Below are 5,613 nucleotides of genomic sequence, written 5' to 3'. Positions count from 1 at the left end.
CCTCCACACTCATCTGCCCCAACCTCCAGTCAGCATTTCACGAGCCCGAGGTCGTCACCAATCTCCTCCTTAAAGAAGTTAAAAAAGGCTACAAGATTGGCCCATTCAAATCTCTACCTTTTACTTTGTTCCACATCAGCCCATTGGGGATAGCCACTTGAAAATATTCCCAGAAAAAAACGTCTAATCATAGATCCCCCCCCCAATGCAGGCCCTCACCCAAGCCTTAACTCCCTCATTCCTAGGCTCCCCTTCTCTCTAGTTTATGAATCTGTGGACCACACCATCACTCTTATTAAAAGAGCTGGCCAAGGTGCCTGGCTTTCAAAGGCTGACGTTACAGATGCCTTTTAAAACCATGCCTGTTCACCCTTCCCAGTGGCCCCTCTTAGGAGTCAAATGGGACTTCCATTTCTATTTTGGGGTGAGACTTATGCTACATTTACACCAAATGCGCTTTGAGCATAAAAGGAGCATCTGGTTTACATGCAAAGTCAATGGTGGATGCGCATCTAGGGGCATCTAGAAACTGAGAAGCGCTTCTGGAAGCAGAGCGGTTCGAAGCGGTGCACACATCATGAGCATTTTCCATGTGTGCGGCACGTACTAAGMATCTGAYGCTTGAGTWGGAAAATCTGAACTTTTGATGCTCGACGCGTCACATCAACCAGTCAGAGAGACTCTGCTCAGTGATGCAGTGGTGATGAGCCGGAAATAACGGAAGCCCGGGAAATCGGATCACACAAACAATGGAGGAAAAACYGATAGTCCGATCATTTATGATCATTTCAGTGTCCATTATCRTGATAGAAATAAAAAGGACTTTGCCTGGAGGATGATTAGTGAGGAAGTCAGTTTGTTTCGTTAGTTATCAAAATTACGGTTAAAAAGGCTCCTCCTCTCGAGCATCTAAAGAAGCGCATCTACGTTCACATAAATTGCATCTGTCCTCACTGGACACGAGCATTGAGATGCGTGCATTTTGAGATTTTTGGAGGCGTGCAATGCGTTTGGTGTAAACCTAGCATTACTTTCGGCTGCAGGAGTAGCCCCTGTTTGTTCGACAAACTGTCTGAAGCGCTATGCTAGATTCTCTTGAATGTTTCCAAGCTTCCTTCAGTCCTTCACCTTCTCGATGACTTCCTACTCATAAACATCCCCCCTCCCCTGGCCCCTCTCTACTCACACTCCAGAAGCTGTTTTACCATGTTGGCGTCCCTGTATCCGAGGAAAAAACTCTAGGCCCAGCGAAGCAGTTGGAGTTTTTAGGCATCGCCTTAKACTCCGAGTCCATGGCTGCCTCTTTGCCTGCAGAGAAAATGTTGTGTATTCACAAAATCTCTGAGTCCTACCTGTCCTCCCTCAGCCTCTCCAAACATCAGCTCCTATCTATAGGCCACCTTAACTTCTCCATGCATATTATTCCCCAAGGCCACTCTTTCATCTCCCGCTTGCTCAACCTGGTAAGCTCTGTCCCTTCTCTGCTTGATCTAGTTAGTCTAGATGAGGGCTGTCATTGCGATCTGGCTTTCTGGTCAGACTCCTCAAAGACTGGAACGGCATCTCCTTCTTCTATGAAAATGTGGTWAAGACGCTGCTCYGTCTTTAGTTTATTTATTTATTTTTTGGTGGGGGGAGGGGTCAGGGGAAATGGTTTACCGGTTTGTGGCCCCCTTCATTCCCCCAGTCAGAATCCTCAGCATTCTTTGAAACAGTCCCCATTGCCGTCACCTGTTGCCTCTGGAGAAACTCCTGGAGATGCAAGCATATTGCCGCCTTATGTGACAACATTGCTGTAGTTGAAGCCATCAACAAGGGCCGTTCATCCTCAAAATCCATCATGCCTTTCCTCTGCTGCCTTAAATGGCAGTCAGTCACTAATAACTTTTTCATTTCTGCACGTCATGTTCCAGGCCACTCTGATGCCATAGCTAACACTCTGTCCCATTCTAAATTTCAGATGTTTTGATGTMTCTGCCCATCAGCCAGTCCTACCCCATCTCCGATTCTTCCTCTCAAGGATCTGGAGTTGCATTAATCAACTCTTCTCTCCATCAGCTACGATCGTCCAGATATTATGTTAAAGCAGGGCTCTCCCCTTCCACCCTGAAAACCTATACTTTTCCTTGGCACATATTTGCAAAATTCTGCACATCCCACAAAACCCCAGTCTTTACCATCGTTATCCACAAAGTGCTCACTTTCATCACCTATTTTTTTTATTCAAGACGCTTCAAGCTTCCTTACATTTGCAGCCTGCTAGCATGTATTAATTTTTGTCTCTAAATATTATCTATCTGTTCCATCACCAAGCCTCTTTTCTAATCATGCAGTCAACGTCCTCCCAAAGAGGCATCTGAAAACATAGTGCCCATCAACCCGACTCTCGGAAACCAATCACACTTCCCATCTTCAAAAGACTCCTCTTAGCTCTCTGCTCCAGTTCCCATTCAGCCTATGTTAAATCACTCCTCTCCAGCACCTTCCTCCTATTTTTCTTCGGGTTCCTCAGGCTAAGTGAGTTAACATCTCCAAATGTTACGTTTCTCCCATCTAGGGACTTAGCCTTCAGGGATCTCAAATTTCATCCTGACCACTATAAACTCCACTTCAAACATTCAAAGGGAAAAGGAACCTGCACCATCTCCATCACCCGATTAGATTGCCCTCTTCCCCTTTCGCCCGATGTTTAAGTTCGCCCTTAATTGTCATAAATTTAGTTTACCCTCTCTGCCTCTATTYCTTACGCCCAAAGATTCACCTATGACCACCACCTGGTTTCTAAAATTTCTTAGACACACCTTAGTTACAGGCAATCTTTCCCCATTCAAGTTTTCAGGTCACTCATTTAGAATAGGGGGAGCCACCACAACTGCCACCCAAGGAATCTTCTCAGCTTCACTTCAACAACTTGGCCACTGGTCTTCCTCAGCATTCAGGTCCTACATCTGCCCAGACCTCCAGTCCATGCTAAGTGCCCAACGCTCTCTCTGCATCCCGATAAGCTCACCCTACAAATCTCTGGTGGTGGTAGTCCTCCTTCAGTACTAGCTTTTCTCTGTCTAGGTAAACCTAAGTGTCTCAGTGCCCTTTCACGCTCCTATGTCTCATCCGACTCCTTAAGCAGCATTTCCTCTCCACCTTCACATGTATGCTCAATCATTATCTCTTTAGGCTTAGTCCTACTTTCATAAGCTTACTCGTGCCCTGTAGGTCCAGCCATCACTTCCTCAGGCATGGCAAAGCTCTCACCCTTTTCGCCTTCCTCAGGCACAGCCAAGCCCATGACATCTCCATGCCTTCCTCAGGCACGCCCTTGCTACGCCTTCCTCAGGCATGCCCTCTCCATGCCTTGCCAGGCACGCCCACTCTACGCCTTGTCAGGCACCCCCCCCCCCCCCACACACACACCTTCCTCAGGCCCACAGCTTCTCTTTCTCTCAGGCCCCTACAGTCACTATTCCCTTTGCCAAGCAGTAACCAAACATATCCCATCCATGCCCCGACAGTCACTCATGGTTATTACTTCTAAGCCAAGGCAATTGCTGTCACACAGCTCTKCCTCGGCACCCTCTTTTTTTTGGAGGGGTGGGTGATAATCCTAAACTCAAGCAGATTGCTAGCTCACAGTAGTGTGCAGCACCCATGTCTTCTGCCTGGGCCCGAGCGCCAAACAACTTTCTTTTGTTAATAAAACTGTTCATCTGCTATCTTTCTGTGTGTGAGTCTTTCCAAGTTGAAATGAAGCGAATGCATAAATTCAGACTGGAAGACTCCTTCCACCTCACCTGCTCCATCCAATTGCCACACCTCACGCCCAGCTGCAATTAATGAATGTCAGTTCCTCGCCCTGTTGTACCAATCATCTCACCCAGATCCAGGTTATAAGTCTGACATTCGGGGTCGCCCGCTCCTCAGACGTGATCAACACAGATAAGTTCGACCCACCTCCACTCCACCTCCACTTTCAACCTCCAGCTCTTCTGCTCCACTCTCCGGCCTCCTTACCACCACCAGTGTCCGGGCCCCGGGGGGAAGACAATAATCCTTAACTCAAGCAGATTGTATTTACAAGTTTGACTTTTTTAATGGAATTCCTGAAACAAATCAACCTTTTCATTATATTCTAACTTTGACCAGCACCGGTATATAAGGTTGTTAACTTGGATTTTGTCATTTAAAAACGTCTTAGTGTATATGCAACAAGAAAAATGTCTAAGAATTTAAATATGTATTTAAACAGTGTCAATAATGCTAGTTCTCTGTGTTARTTTATTTTACCAAAAAACCTTCTTCAGTATTTTTTATGGTCAGTTTCTGCTCCTCTGTTCTATCACACCCTACACCTGTTTTGTATTATCATTATCACAGCTGCAGCTAATCCTCTCATCAATCTGGCAATGTGTGGGCTTACATCAGGTTCTCCTCATCCTCCATGTTCTCCTCAAGTTTTAGTTACCACATCACCTTGTTTATGAAATAAGTTCATGTTTTATTTCACTTGAGCCTCTTGTGTCAGTTTGCATTCCTGGGTCCAATGTCTGAAACCATGACAACAGCTTTCCTGAGACTGAGGAAATAAGGGAAAAATATATTTATATAAATAAATAAATAAATCTCAAAATCTCAAGTGTGAAAAGTGTTGCTGTTGACAATGCTGAGCATAAAATCCCAAATTTATGCTGACAGTAGTTACAGCTAGCATTCTATGGTGGGTCTGGAACATGTCATGCATGAATGCATTTCTGCTGACCTGTAGATAATTAAAACCTTTAAGGCAGAACAGATTTCATTCAAATAATGGAGAAAAATACATTTGTTCTGTTTTTCTCTTCTGGAACAATTCCAGAGTAGATATGGTGTAAAACAGCTCCTAATTTATGGCCCCACTGCTTCTTCAGGAAACGATAAATATCCCTGCACATAACCAGACATATTTCACTTTGCTCTTACAATAAAATGGGATTGAGATATTGCAGATATTTGAGACAAAATGAGGCTGTAGTCCTGAAAATTTTCCCACAGTAAACATATATAAAAATCTAAATTTCAGATTATTTTGTTTTTATTACACATAACTTGTTTTTAATAATATTAAATTATCTTTCAGGAAAAAAAATGCCATGAACAATCTAATTAATGTCAATTTATGCAACATATGTTATTATGGAAGCACAGAAAATAATGCACAGGAAGCATAACATTTTTTTTTATCTTCCTGAGCCTACGGAAGCTCGAGTTTAAAATTTGTTCTGTAAATAAATAAAATATAAGCAGAACATCTATGAATTCAGCACATCATCTTTTCTGAACCTGGTTTTCTGTCTGAGTGTGTGCCAGTGGGTGTGTGTGTGTGTGTGTGGAGGTCTGTTTCTGGTGACATGTGGGCACAATTTTAAGACAAAATGCCTACATTTGGGGAAAGCTGGTGCATTTGGGGACAAAAGTCGAGTCCCCATTTGGTTTAAATGCCATTGGTGGGCTGGGTTTAGGACCAAGGTGAGAATTGAGTTTAGGTTAGTTTTAGGGTCAGGTAATACAGCACTGTAGGAGGGGGACAACTGAAAACGGAGGCCTCCACCTCTGTTTAATGATGGACGGTCTTTCTTCACA

This window comes from Austrofundulus limnaeus, unplaced genomic scaffold, assembly GCF_001266775.1.
Source record: "Austrofundulus limnaeus strain Quisiro unplaced genomic scaffold, Austrofundulus_limnaeus-1.0 Scaffold130, whole genome shotgun sequence".
In the NCBI taxonomy this organism is placed as follows: Eukaryota; Metazoa; Chordata; class Actinopteri; order Cyprinodontiformes; family Rivulidae; genus Austrofundulus; species Austrofundulus limnaeus.
Note: the sequence above shows the minus strand (reverse complement) of the source record.